The sequence below is a fragment of the Mus caroli genome, chromosome 6, assembly GCF_900094665.2.
Source record: "Mus caroli chromosome 6, CAROLI_EIJ_v1.1, whole genome shotgun sequence".
NCBI classification, from domain to species: Eukaryota; Metazoa; Chordata; class Mammalia; order Rodentia; family Muridae; genus Mus; species Mus caroli.
In genome coordinates, this window is record NC_034575.1 from 45,428,793 (window position 1) to 45,450,700 (window position 21,908).

A 21,908-nucleotide genomic window follows, 5' to 3' on the forward strand; every position below is an offset into this window, starting at 1 on the left:
ATAAAAGAAAGCCAATAGTTTATAAGCAACAAAATTGTATTTGAACTCAAATTATCATGACTTGGGATTTTATTTCCGGTTTCCCTCACTAGAAGCACTCGAAGAGGAGGAGGATGCCTTCGGTCTCTCGTTAATCACTTCCTCACCTGTGCCCTCAGTGTGGATGGGCTGGAATCCTGCCATGGTTTCACGTCACTTCAAGTTTGGGGAAGGATCATTCGGGAACCAGGTTTTAGGACTACAGGGGAGTTTTAGAAGATCTGGGAACAAGGTTTGTGAAGAGCAAGCCAGCTGTGTTCTCTCTCTGAGAACGGTGAGCTCACTAACAGCTACGGAAGCCAGCAGTATGGACACAGCTTGCTCCAAAGGCCCTCAGGACACAGGGGTTGCTGTGCTCCCTGGCTCCTCTCCCATCTGTCCTCCTCAGGGACACAACTTATTCTTTAGATGGCATCTCCAGGGTCACCTGGTCTCCATAGTGCTCTTCTGAAGATGTCATTGAAGGAAAGGGACTGTGACCACTCAAATTCTTCCTCATTTGGAGTCTAGACCAGAGGACTTGAAAGGGCTGCGGGGTTGACTCTAATTCTGCTCTGTTTGCTCAGTAGGTGGCTTGCATGCTGTGGCTTGTGCTGGGGGCTCAGCATACTCAATGTATCCGCATCTTGTGTCCCTGGGTTCTCAGTGCAGAGACTAGCAACATAGACAGAGCATCCACAAAGATGACAGGATGCATCATTAGCCAGTCTTGTCTGAGATGACCCAGTATGGCCGAGCAAGCTGTTGGGATTTGTCTTAATGCTTGGGAAATCGTTCCAAAATGGTTGAAATAGAGGCAGTGTCTTGACTGCTTATCCATTTATTCCCACATAGTTGTCCTGACCTCTAGCCAAGAATCTTCTCTCCACTGAGCTCTCCCCTTGACATAAACCTGAGCCTTCCTATCTCCTGCCCTAGTGCCATGGTAGCCATCTGTTTAATTGATCTGTAGCTCAGCCATCCCAGTTGTCACATTTTGAGTGACATCTACAAATAAAGGGTAACCTATATGATTCCTGAACATGGAAGAATGAGGAAGAAATTTGGAACCAATTGGAAGGTGAGCACATTTTGGTAGACCATTTATCTATTGCTCCCTTGGACCTCTGACTACACTCTACCATGCTCCGCAGAAATTCCCCAAATCATTCTCCCTCTACCCCATCTGCAGTCATCCTACATGAGCCCCAAGCCATCACTCTCTTCTGAAGTGATGCTTTGACCACAGGTTCATGCTGGGCCAACCTTGGCATGTGTGCCAGCCTCAGCCAGGCCTTTTTGTTGAAAGCTGGTGGGCAGGGTCTGATTGTTTTTTAAATCCTTTTTTAGTATTTGTGGCATAAGCAAGAGGAGCATTTTTGCAGAACGACACTCAGTTGGGCCATCCATCTCAGTCAGAAACAGGTCACAGGGTCATCCCAGCCAGTGTCTGATGGCAGTCCTGCAGCCACCACTATTGGCTTTTTCAATTGAGATTCTCCCTGGAGGCGGGGGCAGGGTGGAGAGAGGGCTTCCGTGTCTCAGGGGTTCTGCCAGAAAGTAAATAGCATGGACAACCAGCAACATCTGCTATTAGAACCTACTTGGAAAAGACATCAGAGTTGGCACATGTGGTGAACAAAAGGGCACAGGAGGGTGTGTTATCAGTAGTAAAGGTTGAAGGGGCTTTCAGAGCAAGAAAGCTAGGATAGAATGCATGTTTTTGCTTTTGTTTTCGTTGCTGACTAATACCCATCCCAATACCGGAGATTCTCGTTTACAGGTTAGGAGATTGACTAGAGGTTCTGCCAGTATGGGTGGGCCACACTCACGAAAGGATGACTAGACCATTGATTCTCAACTTGTGGGTCGAGACCCCCTCACTGACCCTCTTATCTCCAACAATATTTACATTATAATTCATAACAGTAGCAAAATTACAACTATGAAGTAGCAACAGAAATACTTTTAGGGTGGTGGTGGGGGGGATCACCACAACATGAGGAACTGTATTGAAGTGTCGCAGCAGTAAGAAGGTTGAGAACCACTGGTCTAGACTTTCTCGTGAGGCCATATGTGGAGAGCCGTGCCGTGAGCAATCGCCATTATAAGATGGCGCTGGCTTCCGCTGTGCCCAACTAGTAAACAAGCCTTGTGCGCAGGTGCAAGAGTGAATTCACGCCAAGTCACTGCCTATCTCGGAGCATAGTAATGAGGTGATGGGCGAGCAACAAATCAGGTGCTGACACGCCATGCTGAGGGCTATATAAGCAGCACCATTTTCCGGGTTCTGGGTCTTCCTCCTAATGAAGCAATAAAGCTTGCTGCAGAAAAATTCGTTTGTCCGGGTGTGTTCTTGCCGGCAAGAACAATAGCTCGGGACAGCCATAGGCACTGGCTGGAATAGACTGGTCTTCACTGGGACAGTGCATATCTGTTCCACGTGGCTTTTCATCCTCTAGCAGGCCAGGCAAGGCATAAGCACCCAGCAGCCCAAGGGTTCCAAAAGCATGAGTTATCTATGGGTTATACGTGTTATCATGAGAACTGGTCACAGAATGAGGACCCTGTCAAACAAGGCATCAGGCCAGACAAGAGCTTCAAAAATGACATTAGAGGTAGCTCCTGGGAAGAATGAAGAGTGATGGTCACTTAGGTCATTAGACTACCCCGAGTCCCTGGAGGAACATCTTTCTCTGCACCACAATCCCTTTTACTACTGAAATAAAACTAACAGGAGCATACTCCTAAACACAGAAATTCTTATAAGTATTTAACACAGTGTTGAACACACAGTCAGCATTAGCTTTCAATTTGCTTGTTTTTATGATCAGAACCCGTGCTGCTAATCGTCATTGCTAAGTTTGGTGATGATTATGATGCTGTTGAGGTTCTCTCTGCTGGGGGATGATTCCCCCTGGGAGATGAGCCTCCAAACAATCCAGACTTGCTGGAAGCTCAGGTTGGCTCCCCAGGAGCTTCTGATCAGAGCAGGCTGGCTCTGCTCCCTACCATGGCCCAGGCCATTTGGTAAGGACCGTTGTCCCTGGGCTTGCTTGCCCCTTCTCTATGTGCCTAGAGTGTCTGTCCAGCGAAAGCTTGCCACGAAGCATTGTTCTGTGATTGCGGCTAACTCCAGCCAGCACAGCCTCCAGAAGGAAGGAGGCTGGCATCCTTTGCCAGAGAGCCAGATTGATACTCCTTCCCACTGTCCCACCTATGCCCAGTGCAGAACAAGCAACACGATAACACAATTCAGGGTTGCCGGAGTAAGTGGCAAGTGATAAGAAAACTCCCATCACTTCTTTATCTGTCAGGGACCAAGTATTCAAACCAGTTGATGACTTGAGTCCTCAGTCTACAGACAACTGTCTACAGGCTGTTTTTAAAGTGGCTATTTTGTTCTTGATGATGCAGGCCTTGGTACTCAGGCAGCCTCTGTCCACGCCAAGGAGGGAAGGGCCAGCAGCTTGCTAGCTTCATGTCATCTGCCACCACAGCCTTCCCATCTGCTCGGGGACACGGCCGGACAATTTTCAACATATAATTGCAAGTCCTTTGTAATTTAGACTGAAACAGAATCAACAGCTTGATCATGACCCCCACAGCAGGGATTTCAAGGACAACACTGCCATTTTCTGCCTTGACTCAAAGCCAAAGCTGGCCTTCCCTTGTGTGTGCATCTCCCTGCCTGTCCATCTCAGGGGGTTCTGTTTATCTGTCTGCCTACCATGTTTTCTGTCCCTTCACAGTTTTCTTTGTCCTTTCCTTTTATCAGGCTCTATATTTCTGCCTTGCAAATGTGCTGGTTGTAACTGGACACCTCCCATAGATTATGTCGCCACAATAACCATTGTCAGTTCTCCCTAGCTAATTGTAGCCCCGCCCCACCTCATCTGGCTGGGGTTAAGATGGATGTTCAATTTGCATTATTTATGTCTTCTGCTCCGTGTTTCAGCGATGTACTTTTGCATAACATATGTAAAATTCTGCTGACGTGGAGAATTCATCTGGCCTGAGATGCTCAAAAGAGTTGGGGGCAGAAGGTGGGGGGGACTCTGTAAATTCAAAAGCCTTCAAACAGCTTTGTGCTCATCTGGTTCTAAGAAAAGGGTGGTGGTGGGGGGGGAACGAAAATGTGCTCCTAGTATTGAAGACTCTCTCTCTCTCTCTCTCTCTCTCTCTCTCTCTCTCTCTCTCTCTCCGTCTCTCCCCCCCCCCGTCTCATATATTCTGAGCTGGTCTCAAATCCATTGTGCAGCAGAAGATGACCTTGACTTGCCTATCGTCTTGGAGTGTTGTGATTGCAGATGTGTGCATCACCATTTATGCAGTCTGGTGATCAAACTCAAGGCTTTGTGAAAGCTCTGCAAATACTCTACCAGCCGAGCCCTGATTTTCTTTTAATCCTGCACTCTTCCTTGTGGAAATGTTCTGTTCTAGTGCCCAGAGCCTGGTGTGAGGATCTTAGGTTGTGAGCTTTGGTCTGGAATGGGTCTTAAGAATGTCATAACGGTCATGCTTCTTGGCTCTAACTCTAGGAAGCAGAACACAGGCAAGCTCTCAAGTGCCAGAATAGGGAAATGAAGCATGTACTCACATTATCTTGGTTCTTGATTGTTACCTGAGTTGAGCTCAGCAAACAAAGCCTAGGAGAAGAAAGAGTTCTCTCCAGACTCTCAGGAGTTAAGAATATGGAAGGAATAGTAGGATTTCAGGTGAAATGTCAGAAGCTCCACTTGAATCTGAGAAAGAGAAATATTGCAATAACTAAGTGACATAGTGCCCGTTAGTGATCCCGACTATCCTTTTCCAGATCTGGTCATGGCTCAAACTCACTTCTCATGGCTGCATAAACTTCAGGAACTATCAGGAGACTCTCATCTACTGCACAGAATTTGATGCAAACTGTGGCAGCCCTTGTAGTGACAACCTCAAATATTAGGGGCTCTGTTGGCTTTACTTTCTCTAGGATAAATGCCACTACACATTGAGTTTCATATTGCCCAGATGTTTTCCAGAATGATTGCATAGTATTTTACATTCCCAGCATCCATTTCTCCTCACACTTGTCAGCACTTTGTGTTGGCACTTTTTAAATTTCAGACATTTTTGATAAGTGTGTAGTCATATCGCAGTGTGGTTTTGCTTTTCTCTTAGTGGCTAAATATGTTCAGCACTCTTTCACAACCTTGTTAACCATCTGTATTTCCTAGTTGATGGTGTGCCTGTTTATGCTAATTGCCTTTATTTAGGCATTCTCTGTATTATTTCTTTTCCAATTATGCTGGTTGTAAGTATTTTTTCTTAGACCATCGCTTGTCTTTTTCATCATTATTTGGTATTCGATGGAGTAATTGATAAGTTATAACATCATCTCTTCCTTTTGTGGATCATACTTTTGAATGGTATGTCTATAAGAATTCTTTGCCTGTACCTAGGTAATGACTTATTTCCTTCTAACACTTTTCACCCTAAAAGTTTTATAGTTTTTACATTTAAAACTATGCTACAGTTTGTTATATTTATTTTTTAAATAGAGAGTCTTATTTTAGGGCCTGGAGAGATGACTCAGTAGTTAAGAGCACTGACTGCTCTTTTAAAAAAAAAATTATTGGGTATTATCCTCAATTACATTTCCAATGCTATCCCAAAAGTCCCCCATACCCTTCCCCCCACTCCCCTACCCACCCACTCCCACTTTTTGGCCCTGGCGTTCCCCTGTACTGAGGCAGATAAAGTTTGCATGTCCAATGGGCCTCTCTNCCCTCCCCCCCTCTCTCTCTGTGTTACTCTGGACAGCCTAGTGAGCTCTTTCTGCTTAAAGAGCTTAGGTTCTCTCTGGGTTTCAGAAGGTCGAGGCCAGCGGTCCAGATCTATATCAGGTGCAAATGCAAGCCTGTTACTATAATTAATAAGCATCTGTTTGTAGGGGAAGAAGCTGAGATGTCCCTCACGTTACACAGAGTGAGTAAGAGAGCTGAGGATCAACCCAGTTGGCCTGACTTAAAAGCCACAGACTAGGGGACTGGATGATGGTTTGGGGATGATTACCTACCCTGCATGTGTAAGGCCCCAGTTTCCATCTCTACCATCACAATAAAGAAATAACAGGATTTTGAAGGCAATCTCTGATCCAAGCAGTCTGAGCCACAGTCCCTTTGAACTGATCCCTTTCTGATCTTGACCCTCCTAATGCTCAACGACATTTCTGCATCTCCTTCACATGGAATCTGTTGTTGAAAAAAAAACAAGAGTTTTATTTTGGTCACCATTACATCACTGCTTGGACACACAGAATGTACCTCAGTCCCCAAACCCCTCCTAGCCTAGTACTGGGAAACATGTACAACCAGTTCTAGGCTTGTCACCTTCTGTGAAAATATATGTGCTTGTTTAGACCCTGTGAGCATGCCTTTGTTCTGCTGAGCTGCACACATCAGGAATCCTGAGGCTTGTCCTCTGCCTTCTAGAGCTCAGGCTCCCCCAGGGAAAGGGTGGGAGATTCTATGGCCCATGCAGTGGGATGCTGATGTGTGCACTTGCTATAGAATGAATCCTCTGGGTGTAAGATGTTAGAAGTATTGCTCCAAACCAGATCTCACACACTCCCTCTTACCCATTGCCAGGCTGCGTAGAGGAGCTACGTAGAGGAGCTTGTGTGCCTGTATCTGCATGCCAGCAGGACTCTGATCTCTTCACTGATGGCACTCATTGCTTTTTAATCTTGACCACACCAAGCCATTCTATTGCTCAGGTCTACCGCCCACTAGGCTATCTGATCAACTGAGCAGAGGATGAACCCATAGTAGTGGGAACTGTCTGTTGGCTATAGGTGTGCATTCACTCTTTGGAGGGTGGGGTTGGGGGGACACTGGTTTTTCTTTTATAAGACCTTGAAAAGATGTGTGATTTGGGATGCATCAATTGGGTCAGCTAGAGCATCCTATGCCATTAAGAGCCAGGCATGTGATACCAGCAGTCATCGGCTGAAGGAAAAAAAATGGGGGTTGCTTTTACTGCAGAGAAAGAAGGAAGCTTCCCGGGGGACACAGGTGAAGTTAGCAGCAGCAGCAGCGTTTGTGAGTATAGATGTGTATATGTGTGTACCATGTTCATCCCTAGTACGTGAGGAGGCCAGGAAAGGGTGTTGGATCCCCTAGAATTGGGATCATTACACATAGTTATGAGCTACCACGTAGGTGCTGGGAATTGAAATCAGGCCCTCCGGAGGAGCAGTGCATGCTCTTAACCAGTGGGTCATCTCTCTAGCCCTCTGGTCAGCCGCCTTGTTACTGTGGAACAAGACATTGAGGCTACCTGTAATGTGCTCCAGTTCAAGTAGTACCCAGAGCCCTGCCCCTCTTTGTGTCTGAGTCGCCTGTGCCCTCTGCTTTGACCACTTTAACTTGTGTATCTCTCTTCCAATGGAAACTCCTGAGTGAGTCCTGGGCTTCACCAAAGCCAAGCTCTTCCAACCTTGCCACACTGATTCGAAGGTCTCATCTTCAAACTCCCTCTCCGTTGAAGCTGAAGTGCCAAGTAGACATTTAATCCACCAGTGAGTTGGTCTTCAGAGAGGGTTCACATTGCTCTCTCCAAGGGAACTAATGTTTGTCTTGGGCAAAGTGTGCATTTGGGACAACAGATATTCCTGAGATATGCACTGTAGCGAAGACCAATGAATATTCCTGTCCCTGTGAGCGCATCTGCTTCTGGAAATGTCCTCTTCATCTGCTTCTATATGGAGGAGAAAGTGAGCAAGAGATTGAAGTTTATAGATGGAAGGACTGAGACAAGAAGGTCGCAAGTTCACTGCCAGCCTGGGTGAATAGTGAGTTCCAGGTCAGCCTGGGCTACATAGGGAGATCCTGTCCTAATGATAAACGCACAAAGATGAAAAAGAGTCTGGAGGGTTTAAGCACTGCATCAGTCAATCATTTCATATAGACCTTATTTGAATTCTGACTGATTTGAATAAAAACCTCCTTTCATCTCATTAGGAGGCAAATATCCAGTAATTTCTACTTCTCACTTGATATTATCATTAAGGTTCAGAATGGATTGCTATTAAACATCAGCGGTAGAATTCTTAATACTGATCATTTAGGCTTAATGAGTAAAAAATATTAATTTCAGGTTATATACATATTTTTGTAGCAGGCAAGTAAAATGAAGTGTTCAATAAAAGTTTTTAGGCATAAAAATACATTCCAGAGGATTGAAATAATATGAGAAAAGTAGAATATAAATTATTCATTTATGGAAATAAGGAAATACTATGAAATTTCAAGAGTTTTTTTTCTGTACACTTGAGAAACAGCAAGTTTTGGAACTAGGGAGGCATCTTGGTGGGGTGAGGACCAGAGTCTGTACCCACAGCATTCCTGTAAATGCCCAATGGGCACAGTAGCTCGCCTGTAATTCTGACTGAGATGGAAGACCCCAAAGCAAACCAGCTGGGTAGACGAACTGAAATGGCAGGGTTCCGGCTCAATCCAGAGGTCCCGCCTTAAAGAATAAGGTGGAAATGATGGTCTCAGGCCTCCATACACACACATACACACTAGCATACACATGTGCACCCTCACATATATAAACGTGCATACACCACACACACATGCAGCTACATGCAAAAAATAGAAAGCATCAAATTGAATAGACTCCGTGGCTATGTTTGAAAGAGCCATATAATGTTTTAATGTCAGTACCTAAACCTTGGTAAAAAAAAAAAAAATTAATTCCAGAATAGCTGTTACAGCTCAGGATTTAAAAAAAAGGAAATCCTAACCTAAAATTGGGACATCATACATGGTTTCAAATCTTCCCAGAGCTTCAGAAACAAGAGTTTGAAAATGCCTGCTGACTATACCTCTGCTCAGTATGTTTTAATTTAAATGACTTTCTTACCCCCACAACTACCAGCATATATGATTCTGGTCATCGGTGAACCAACCACAATCTGAAAATATCAATGGAAAAGTCTCTGAGCAGTTTAGAAGCTTTAAATTGTAAACCTCTGGGTAACTTGGTGAAATCTCATAGCCCTTGACTCCTGTCCGGGATGGGAATCCTCTCTGTCCAGTGTATCCACTCCAGTCATACAGTCATCTCAATTTTCAGTCAGATTGCCTGTATTCAAGCAGTGCTGTATTCAAGAAACCCCTGTTTAACAATCCCAGAGTTCACAAGTTGGGGTGCAGAGAAGGTCCCAGGACATCAAACAAAGCAGGAGAGATTAGCATCTGCTACCATGAGTCAGGGCTGCATGACACATAGGAGAAGCATGATGGAGAGGAATTGGTACCATTGTGACTTCAGGCTTCTAATGGGGATCTTTAAAGGTGTCCTCCATAAATTAGAGGGATGACTTTTCTTAGCCACACCCTTCAAAGTGTGTTGTATGAAACCAAATTTAGATAACTCCAAAGCCCCCGGTGGTTGCAATGCAGTGAGTGCATTGAGAGATATGGGCTTCTAGGCATCACTCACCACAGCCATTGTTCATCTGCTGAAATCGCTGAGGAGATGCTGGGTTCAAACCCCCATGTGAGGACGGGGAAAAGGACCACTGGAGGCCCATCCCCTCTTCCCTGCTTCTATGAAGGTGTTCCCCGACCTATCCATCCACTCCTGCCTCCCCATCCTGGCATTCCCCTACACTGGGGCATTGAGCCTTCACAGGACCAAGGGCCTCTTCTCCCACTGATGCCCAACAACGCCACCATCCTCTGCTACATATGCAGCTGGAGCCATGTGTACTCTTTAGTTTGTGGTTTAGTCTCTGGGAGCTCTGGGGGTCTGCTTGGTTAATATTGTTTTTCTTCCTATGGGGTTGCAAACCCCTTCAGCTCCTTCAGTCCTTTCTCTAAGGGCCCTTAGCTGACATGCCTGGGTGAGCCTAGTGAATGAAATCCTTGCAGTGTCCTTGCAGAAACAAACGCTCTGAGGAGGATCCCAGGCAAGGCTTAAATGTCACCTCTCACTCTGCTCTTAACACAACACCTTGGTTTTTCTGTAGCCCCATGAGAAGATGAAGTAGAATTCGCACCACAGGAGGGGTGAGAGGACATGTCCTGTCAAACTCAAAGACAGCCTACAAAGTAAAGTCACAGGTCTGTCACTCTGGGTCCTTTCATTTTCAAAGGCTCTGCAGATTCTGTCTTTGGATTTCCACTGTGAGAGATTTATCAGCAGCAATTTGACCAGCTCTGCCAGGCAAAGTCAGCTGTATTTTGGGAGGGGGCCTTAAAAGATAACACTAATAATACTCATATCCGTCACTGAGAGAAGATACCAAGTTACAAGCTGCTCTTCTGAGCTCTGTGGGCACAAAGTCCTGTGGGTATGTTGCTCTCTGCTTACGGGAAGTCCGGGTGGCTTGTTAAAGGCACATTGGACTCCGTTACATCTTTCTACACACTTGCCATTTTCAACCGATATTCTCATCCACACGTTCTCACACACTTTAGTTTGCTTCTTGCACAAAGTGTTGTCTTGAGGGATAAGCCCAGTCTGGGCTGGAAGCTGGAGGGTAAACCCCTGTCTAAATGCTGTGGTAGACCTGGCTCCTCCTGGGGTGCTATGCTGACAGAGGGCAGCTCTGCAGGACAGCTTTTCTGTTTGTGTTTGGCTTTTAGCAATCACAGTAACACAACCTTTCCCTCAGGAATTACCTATGACATCACGGAGGGGCCCGGAGGGACATCAAGCTGGCTCAGAGGGTAGTGCTTACAGGGCAAGCCTGAAGACGCGAGTCCCGTTTCCAGAACCCACACGAGTGCGGGAGGAGAGAGGCAGCCCTACAATTTGTCTTCTGACATCTGCGCATGCACCGTGACACGTACGCACCTGCATGTAATTGCTTTTCTCACACACACATAATAAATAAATAATCATAGTGACACGGGAATGAACCCCAGCACTTGAGAGCTGAGGCAGGAAGATGATAAGTTCAAGACTAGTCTAGACCACATGATGTAACCCAGTCTCAGACCAAAAAAAAAAAGAGGGGGAAAGGCCTTGCCAATTTCTGCTAATCATCATTATCTCGCCCATTTAACAGATATTTATGGGCCATCTGTGGTAGGCAATCTTCGCTTTTAAATATGGGAGTTTAGGACACTGAAGGCAACTTGAGATACCACTGCAAAGCAGGCAAGGATTCCATGGAGCACACAGGAAGCCAAGCCTCCTCCCTCCTCCCTCCTCCCTCCTCCCTCCTCTCTCCTCCTCCTCTCTCCTCCAGAACTCGTGTGGGTTCTGGAAACAGGACTTGAGTCTTCAGGCTTGCCNTGTAAGCACTACCCTCTGAGCCAGCTTGATGTCCCTCCNGGCCCCTCCGTGATGTCATAGGTAATTCCTGAGGGAAAGGTTGTGTTACTGTGATTGCTAAAAGCCAAACACAAACAGAAAAGCTGTCCTGCAGAGTTGCCCTCTGGCGGGGGCATGGGGGGAATGGCGGGGCCTGGGGCTCAGTTTACCTGGAGATTCCCAGAGTCTCCACCCACCCTCCTCCCACATGGCCCCAAAGTCATCAGACTCTGGCTTATGGGTGGCTCTTCTAGTCTTAGTAACAGATTTCTTGAAACAAACCAGTTTGTTGACAGCTCAGCTCCACCTTCAAATCCCTGTCCTGGTGGACCAGCCAGGAGAACTCACGGGCCACCGCCACTGCACCCGGGAGTTAGACTAAGAGGCATCAGGAAGGAGCATGTCCTTCAGCCAGGACCCGGGATTGATTCTGCTTTTAACCACAATCCCTGCAAACAGAGGCATACAAAGAACCATGCACACCGTAAGAAAATTCACCTCGTCTGTGTATGCCTGATTATTAAAAAGCAAAGCCGAGATAGATGGCCACGCCTAGTTTTTCTGCTTAGTTCTCAGACCACCGTATCTTAAGGCTTTAAGGTCTCTGCTACAAACCACCGCACTGCACTCTCCCAGTGACACAAACACATGTGGGGTAGATCTGAAATTCAAATTGCACTGGTTGTTTGTACTATATCTGGCTGTCTTCTTCCCTAACGCCCATTGCTGGTGATTCATGAAGCATTTTATGGTTATGACTTCTTCTGATCAAAGGGATTTCAAGAAATAACTACCTAGTAATGATAGCAGCTCGGGATTGGGCAGCCTATCAAAGACGTGCGAGAGGACCTCCCAGCATCTCAGCAGTCATAATACAGACAGAGGCCTACGTGTCTCTGTGGAAGGAGACCTACTCTGTCATCAGAGAGAAGAGAGCACCAGCAACAAACCGAAAACTCATCAAGGAACAACCGCTCTTCGAGACTCAGGGGACACGATGTGAAGAGCCTCTGTACTAGGTCACCCTGTACCAACCTTGAGGAACACTGGCCAGAGTTTTTCCTCCCTAACCTCTGAGAGAGTGGAGACGGAGACCTCAGTTTGGCATTTTGGAAACCATAATATCATGCCAGAGGTGCTGGTTATCTTCCATTTTCTTCCCTTTGTATCCCAGCCAGGGTTTTCACCTGGTTTCTCATAAAGCGAGCTAATATTTATAGGTGGGAAACAGTGCTGGGTGCCTTGATAAGCTGAAAGCAACACTTAAATGTGTGTGTGGAGCACTTAATCACAAGATCTGGGATATATAAACACGCCACATACTATCCCCCTCCTGCATTTGGGGCCTCAAAATTTGATCCAAGTCTGGGAGTTAAAAAGTCCCATTTTGTGTAATCAGGTTCTAGTTGAACATGATTGCTGAATTATTTTAAATTGAAGACACATGTCTGGGGGTTGAGCTCTATGTATTATTTCAGGATGGTGTCCATTAGGTCTTATCCACAGGGGCTATCTTCAACTTTTGCCACATTCAATGCATTCTTCATACATCAGCATTTGCAAAATAGTGAATCGTATATAACGGAAAATTGGAGGAATGTGGTCCTCGTTAAAGGGTGATTTTTTGGAAATTATCTTGAATGCATTATTCAGACCCAATTCTAGTCTCCCCTGCTAAGGGTCCTGGTACTTGTTGTAAAAGTTCTAGGGGGGGGGGAGAATATTTTACAGACAGTAACATTGCATAAATAAATACAACCATGCATCCATTGTGCAAGGGCCTTGTGCGAGGCTACATCTTCAAAGACTTTACAACTGAATCAACATTTGGGTTAACTTCTTGCCCGTCCCAAACACTTTAAGTGTCTTAATTGCAGATCTAAATTGCTGCCACAGCTTTTCAGCAAATGTGTTTGTCCCTGAATCAAGGCCCAGCCAGACTTCACCTTGGCAGGGCAGCTGGTCTGCCACGTAAATTGTTACATCAGCAAGGCATTGCTCTGACTTGAAGGTCACTTGCTTCCTGTTGGGGGACAGTTAGGGTAAGGGGAACTGAAAGAGTCAGGTGGGTATCCAAACACTTCAAAGATGCCTTCCGTGCTGGGCGATGGGGCATCTGTCCTGTGGATGCTCATTTGTAGAGCGTTAGGAGGCATAACTCGGGTATCAGAAAATTTACTCAACATAGTTCAATAACTTGCAGTGAATGTAGAGAGTAGAGAAACTGCAATATTGGTCTGTTTAGGTCTTCTGCATCACCCCCAAAAGAAACTCCAGACTCAATTAAAATCCCCTTACTCCTTTGATAGCCACTAATCTATTTTCTGTCTCTGGTTTCCCTTGTAGGGCATTTCACAGAAATGGAATCACTCAGACTATGCTGTTTTGTCTGGCTTTTTTCACTTAGCATAACTTTTTTTTTATATGTTACATCTTGCTCACTGCCCCCCTCCTGACCATCCCACCACAATTCTTCCTCCACCCACCTTTCTCTGAGCAGGTGGGGGGCCCTGGGTATCCCCCCTTTCCCTGGGACATCAAGTCTCTGCGAGGCTAGATGCAGTCTCTTACACTGAGTCCAGAAAAGGCAGCCCAGCTAGAAGAACATATCCCATGTGCAAGCAACAGCTTTTGAGATAGCCCCTGGTACAGTTGTTCCAGACCCACATGAAGGCCACAGCTGCACACACATCTGCAACATATGTATGGAGAGGCCTAGGTCCAGCCATGTTTGCTCTTCTTTGGTTGGTGGTTCAGTCTCTGAGAGCCCCCTGGGTCCGGGTTAGTTGACTCTGTTGATCTTCCCTCGGAGTTCCTATCCCCTTCTGGGTCCACAATCCTTCCTCTTATTCTTTCATAAGAGTCCCCAAGCTCCCTCCACTGTTTGACTGTGAGTGTCTGCATCTGTCTGAATCAGCTGGTAGGTGGAGACTCTCAGAGGACATCCACTTAGCATAGCTATTTAAGATTGGTCCACATTTCAAATGTCACTACTTTGTCTTCATTGCTGGGCACCAGTTCACTGAGCAGGTATAAGACGTTTAGTTTACCTAGGCGTCTGCTGATAATTTGTGTTGCTTTTACTTTGTAGCTACTGTGAAGGAGGCTGCACTAACATTTCTGTAGGTCAACTTGAGGTAGGATGTCTATTGTCATCCACCATGATCCTTAAGCTGCATTTAATTTGTTTAAATTTATCACTTAGGTTCTTCTTAAAGCTGCCTATTGGATAAGAACATTCCAGAATCAGGTAGTTTCGAGAAGGTTTCAAGAAACAACTTTTTAATCGGGGTGAGAACATTAGTGATTCCTGGGCATGACTGGTTAAAGTCAAGAAAAGGAATCTTTGGGAGGAAGTTTCCAGACCAAGGAAGCTTAAAGATCCTCAGAGCCCCTTCTGTGCCCATCACAGGCCAGTCTTTCCAGCACTTAAACCTACCTCCTGCACCCCACTGTGCAAATATTCCTCCAGCAGCCCGGGTACATGCAGCTTGATGCCTGGAAGTCCTGCTGACTTGAATAACAGGAGGCTGCTCCTGGAGAAGCCAAGTTGGAAATGGCAGGAGAGGTGAAGAGGTCACAACACGGGAACAGGGTTGTCAGGCTCTGTTTACTTCCACTTTCCACAGCTTCAGCAGCCCATAGGAGACTTGGCAGCCCTGTCATCAAGAAACGCGCTCTCTACCTGTTGGGAATCCAGCTAGATCACAAAAGGGCCTTACATACTACCCCAGTCATATGTGTAGGGCCAGAAAAAAAAAAATCTCACATCATGAGAAACCCCTCCACGGGGTCCGTGGTGGGGATCCGGCAAATGGAAAGAAGCATGCTACAGATCTACACTGAAGCCCAGTGCCTTGTTCACTTTGCTGTGACCCAGGCTGTGACTTTGGTTGGGTCACTAATCTCTCTCGGGCCTTGATTTCCTTCTTAAAAAGTGAAGAAGTGGATGTCAGGATTCTTGCTTAAGTTTTTTTTTCCCCCCACATCCACTATTCTGTATCTCTGATGACTTTTGAAATGCTTACTCTTTTGAAACACACTGAGATTTTAAGGCAGCATAGTTGTGCTGAAAGCAATCAGCTCACGGATACCAAGGGACACAGTCTGGAACAGTGACTGGTGTATAATTAGCGTTTGGAACACATCGTTTTTTTTTTTTTTTTTTAATGCCACCCTGTGTCTCAGCAGCAACCATTTTGCAGATGGAAAAATTGTTGTTGATTTTTCTACATATCCTCTTGCAGGTTGTTTAGCTTGTTGGCATCAGAGTTGGGAATTGGACCCACATTTTAGGGCTTTCAGACCCTTATTGTGTCAATTAATCGGAATTGCCTGAGAAGAGAGAACTAATCACTGGAGAGTGGAGAGTGCTGTGACTCAGGTACCGCCAGGAAGTCTGACTCATTGGCCAAATACAACATCTCGTTTCTTCCTGGTTTTATCTTCTGACTTAGGCTCTTTGGGGAATCACGAGAACACGCTGGAGAAAGAAGAGGGTGGGCAGTCAAAATGCCATGATAATGAGACTGATCTCTCTCTCTCTCTCTCTCTCTCTCTCTCTCTCTCTCTCTCTCTNTCTCTCTCTCTCTCTCTCTCTCTCTCTCTCTCTCTCTCTCTCTCTCTCTCTCTCTCATAAAGGATGTTCACAATGAGAAGACTGACAACACATTGTCCCCCTCCTCCTTTGTGGCCTATATCCTCTCCTTCCCATGGAGCCAGGAGGCATCTCCCTTCCAGTCCACATAAGATGTGTAAACCAGCCCTTGAGAGCTTAACGTGTTTTCATTACAATGGTAAAGTGCATCTCCAGCAGCCTCTGCCTGCTTCATGTGGTAAGAAACAGCCATAGAGTCCATGAGCATGCCTGTTCCTTTGAACTCCATGCAGAGCAGTCCTGAGTCCTGGTGTTCTGCCTGTATTCCTAAGTCAGTGACTAGCCTGGTCGTTGAAAGCAATCTGGGGACAGATGGTAGGAAATGGATATTGTGTAATCACTACCTTCTCACGAATGCTGGCCTGGGATTGTGATGAATCTCCACAAAGTGCCATGGAACTTGTGCTGGGCTTGGTGGAGACCTACAACTGAAATGTGGATGCCTGAACATCAGGGCTGGTGGAGACGGGGCAGTTAAGACAAAACATCACTGCCATTTTGTGGTCCCTCCCTGTCAATCAGAACCACACGTCTTTTAAGACACAGGAAAAAAAAAGCAGTAAGGCACATTTCGATGGACACACTAATCTGTTATCGAAAGAAAATCCCATATCAGAGATTTGGATTCTCCGATATCAATTCTTTTTTGGATAGGCAGCCTGGTGTTTAAGAAGAAGAAGGAAAAGTAGCTTCAAAAGGTTTTTTTTTTCCTCTCTAATATTTCTCCCTTTGAGTTTAACTAAAAGGGTAGAAAAAGCCACGTGACATTGTTGGAAGATCCTGACACCTTCCTTTGATTTTTTTTCTGTTTAGATATCAGACAATCTTTCTTTGCTTCTTCTTCTTTTTTTTTTTTTTTTCATTTGTAAAATAGAAGTTGTCAGTAGTTCTCTTACAAACCAAGTACTGATTATCCTGGCTGAATTCTTGCCAAAGCACCTAAGTGGGTATGGGATAAAGTGAGGCAAGGGGCACCTCTTGGGGCCCGTGTGGGTTGGTACTGATCCCAAGCACAGTGTGCATGATGCTGATCCCTCCTCCCACTAGCCCAGCTTTCATCAGTGTATGGAGCAATCAAGATGCTTCCGCTGGCTCCGGCTCCTTGCCCACTGCTATTAGCGTATTCCACGGCAAAGAATTATATTTCCTCTTTCCCTGAATATTTCAAAACAGTGCAAATAATGTATAAGTCCATAAACATAGGAGTACTTTGGATTCTTCGTAGATTAATTTTGAGAAAAGAAAAAGAGCATGTTACATCTCTCTAGCCTCCTGTTCAGAAAGGCAAACACAGTGGGCTAAAGCATGTGTCTCTTATTCTAAATCCCTGTCATCCAAGTGCAGAAAAGCAAAGGGTTTGGAGGTTGGTGGTTTGTGTTTTAAAATTCCTGCTCTGCAGCTTTACGTCTGGATGAAAAAGAGCTCAGCTTCGGTTTCATTATCTGTGCAGATCAGCTTGCTAATCTCAGTCACAGTGACTTGACAGAATCACGACGATTAGACGTTTCATTGTTTTTTTAAATAGGAAAGTCTGAATTGAAAGGTAGTTGTTATCATCTATTGGGAGGCGAGTCAGAAAGTCACCAAGACATCTGGAAAAGGCTTGTCATTTGTTGTCAGGATTGTCACTCAGGCGGAGATGCAGAGACAAAGAGCAGGAAGTAGCAAGGCGAGACACACCCTAGTTTGAAGACCTTCTTTCTCCATAGCTCTCTTAGCAATCATGTCTCCAGAATTTCCTCGCCTCTTGGGCAGATTTCCATGTGCTTCCTGGTCAAGGAAACAGTGCTGTCACGGGAACCCCAAACTCCAGCACCCCTCTCTTAGAGATCGGGCTTGTCTCCATGGCGCGTCTGCGACTCCCAGGATGCACTGCGTGGATTTGACTTCTGCTTGCCTGCATGCCAGTCTTTGGTTGAGGAACCAGAGATCACTTTGTGAAGTGGGAAACCGGATAGTGTAGATTCCAGCAAATACAGGCTTTGATAATGTTCGCACCATGGCGGTGGATTGGAAGCAACACATCATTTTCTTGCTCCTATTATTGTTAGTAACAGTAGGGTCTGACCTTGGAAATTATCAACAGCACAATATTGCTTTTGAAACTGATTCTTAATACAAATGCATTGTAAGAAAAAAAAAAAAAAAACAAAACGCTGATTACATTCTTAGCTAGATCACAGCACTGCACTCTGCTCGCGGTGTTGAGGGTATCTACCCCTTTGTATGATGAAAGTACCACAGTTAATTCAGGGGGAGGAAGGAGGAAAGGCTGGAGGCCAAAATGCAAGCTAGCATGACCCTAAAAAGAAAGGGAGACTTCTACTTTGAGAAAATGATTCCTGAGCCGGCATGTGGGTTAAGTCTGTGCCTTCCTGGGTTTACTGTGACATGTCTGCAGAGAAGTTGTAATCTTCCGGCTGCAGTCCATAGCCATTTCTGGACAAAACAGGGTGTTTCTTAAAAATCTTCACTTCATCTAGAAATTATAGAGACAAATAGCAAGCCTTATTAATCCTGCTGTCCACACAGTTCTGAACTCCTCCTGAGGGGATAGCCAAAGGGACTTCTGAAGCTTTGATAAACACCCCTCAACCATGATGAAAAGCTGGCATGAAACATAGACAGACAACACCAGGTACTTCAGGTACTTAAAAAAAAGGAAAAACCTGCAGCAGTCTGTAGCTCCTGAATTCACCCTTCCATATGAGTAATGGGCATGTTGACATGGGAGACCCTCCCCGCCGATGAAGCTGTATGTCATAACGGTCTGTGATAATGTTCACTTGGCCACTAGCATTGATGGAAGGTAGCCATGTGAATTGAGTGTTCCTCCGTACACAGCAGAGGACAGAGACATCACCCTCTAATTAGATCTTTCAATACTTTCAGGTTAATGAAAAAAGTAAGGCTGTTCTCTAAAGAAGCTTTCATGATTCTTGGCTCCCCAGAAACAATCTATGTAGTTCTGCTTCTATTTAGCAAAGGATACTTTCTAAGAGAAAGAAACGCGTGAGATCTACTTGGGAGAGAAACCCCAATTAAAAAAAAATTTAAAAAAAAAATAGTGATTTGCTTTGTGAAAAAAAAATGGCTTAAATTAAACCTCTTTGATTGGAAGTAAAATTTCCATGCAAAGTCCCACTTCTTCATTTTAGAGCATGCTACTTCATTGTTTCTACTAAGGAGAGATGATATACAATGGTAGTCATTTCTTTCCCATCTTGAGAACTATGAAACACCTGAACTTTTTTAAGAAACATCAAAGACTCATAAAGATGTTTTGAATTTTACCACAGATTTTCATTTAATTAAATCAACTTCTTAGAATGTATCCTATCTTATTCTGAAACAAATAGTAGTATAAATTCTTATTATTCTTGATTAGTAACTTTTAAAAAGTATTTAATATAAAAAAAAATAAGGCACCTTCAGCCGAGTTAGATGTTTCATGATTTCCAAGTGTTTTAAATTAATTTTAATGTTTGAAATGGCTATAAAACATTCTGATTTTTATGTTAAAATATCCTTTAGTTTTTGTGTGTGTCATCGAGTAAATTGTGCTATTAAAATATTGAATTAAAGTGTCTATCCCCCTGGTAAAGTTTTGTATATTATTTCCCTAAAGAAACAAGAAATATATAGGATGCTAACGGGGATGCTGTGTTGATGTGGGCTCTTCTGCATTTACACAGAGACAGTTTCATTTTCAGAATTACAGACTTATAAAATCAGATGTCACTGCTTGTCAAAGGTCAGGTAGATCCTGCGCAATAGAGATTGACATCTGGAGGTCAGGATGCACAACATCTGATGGTGTTTCTAAAGGAAAAAGGAAGTTAAGTCTCTCTTTAAAAAAAAATGAAGAAAAGAAGCAAACGTGTTACCTCAGTTATGGCGTTTCTAAACTGCTTTTTTTTTTAAGTATATGAAATTTTTGGCTCTCTAGTTTCACTTTGATCCTGGTTATTTTTTCTTCACTCAACTCACAAGAATAAATGAAAATGTCAAATAGATACAGAGGGGGTCTGCCCTACCCTATCTAACCTTGCTTTGAAAAAGTCAATTTCTTTTTAGGAGGAAAACAAAAACAAAAACAAAACCAACCAACAAAATAAAAAATAAATAAAATAAACAAAAAACTGGGATCCGAACAAAGCTGTCGAAAAATATTATACTAAGTCATCTTTTCTAAGTCTCTGTTATCATTAAGCTGGGAGTTTTACATCCCCGGCACTTGGTGGACACCCACGGTGAGACTTCATAGCACGGGCTGCATTTCTCTTTCATTACTTGGGACTCAGCACATCTTTCTCTTAGAATCAAATGTTTCAGGAAGTAGGAGGATTCCCTGGCTTACCCAGAAAATTCAAAACAAGCCGTAGGTGCACCTGTTTTAAACAGGGGTGTCTGATGGTGCTGGTAATGGCGTGGGTCACCATGTGGGTCTGGCTGTTTTTGGAACTTTTTATACAGCTCATGCGGCCTTGAACTTGTGGTAACCTACCTGTTTCTGCTTCTCCGAGTGTTGGTATCACAGGCATGAGCCACAAAACTAAGCAGATGGGTAGTGTTTAATCAGTAGCCGGCTAACAGGTGAGGAATTTACTATAGAAAAACACTCTCTATGCCGTCTCGGGGTGCTGAAGATAAAGCAGCCAGAAAAGAAGCTGGAAAGTTAGGACGAGGAGGAGGAGGAGGAGGAGGAGGAGGAGGAGGAGGAGAAGAAGAAGAAGAAGAAGAAGAAGAAGAAGAAGAAGAAGAAGAAGAACCTCTGAATTTTCTAGTATTGCAAAATGAGGACATGAGGAGGGAGTAAGAGATGAAGGAAGAAAGCAAAAGATCAAGAAAGCAAGAGAGAGAACNGAGGAGGAGGAGGAGGAGGAGGAGGAAAAGGAGGAGGAAAGGACAGGGCAGTGAACTGAGATCATTGTGGACCTCTGAATTTTCTAGTATTGCAAAATGAGGACATGAGGAGGGAGTAAGAGATGAAGGAAGAAAGCAAAAGATCAAGAAAGCAAGAGAGAGAACAAAAGAAAGAAAATCATGATTCACAAATGAAAATACAGTCAGCTGGTGTCCAGGGCTTTTATTTGTTAACTAATAAGGGATGTGAGAGATGTTGTAATGGGGTCAAACCATGTGAAATAAGGAAGGTTGAGATGTGTTTATAAAAGGGAATAAAAACAATAATCCATAAGGCGATCACCGATTCTATCCTTCCAAACACATATTTGCATTCCTATGAATGATAATTACTTTCATCATTATCAATCTCCTACAACTTGCATGATTATAAAATAGTTCTTTACTTAGCAATAAAAGATAAAAATAACAAGAGGAATGCCTTGGGCAGGCTACTCGGGAGTTTTGCTCCCATCAATTTCAAAGTGTTTCATAACTTTCCCTGCCAACCTGTGCACCAGGAGGATCCACTCAGGCCAGTCACAGTCGGACCATACGATTGGAAAGGAGCTACAGAGTCCCTGGTAGCAATAGCCTCGTGTGCTCTACAAAAGCCATGCCCGCATTATGCAGCAAAATGCAAGGCATGTCAAGATGCAGTCACAATATGTAATTTAAATTTTTCTAGGACCCGCATTTTAAAAAGCAGAAGAAGCAGTTATTAAATCTAAGGTGTACGTACACGTGAAGCATTCCAGCATGTAATAAATGTGAAGAACTATCAATGAGATGCTTAACTGTTTCTAAATTATAGTGTCCTCAAAAGCCAGTGTGTGTTCCAATCCAGACTAACCACATTTCAAATGTTTACCTGACCACATATGGCCAGGAACGCAAACACGGGTGAGCCAGCTAAGTTTAGCCCTGTTTTGAATATTAATTAAAATGTTTTACATCTGTCTCAGCCCTCCAGTACTCACACAGTTATTTTCCAGGTAGCCAGGTTGTTAGATTT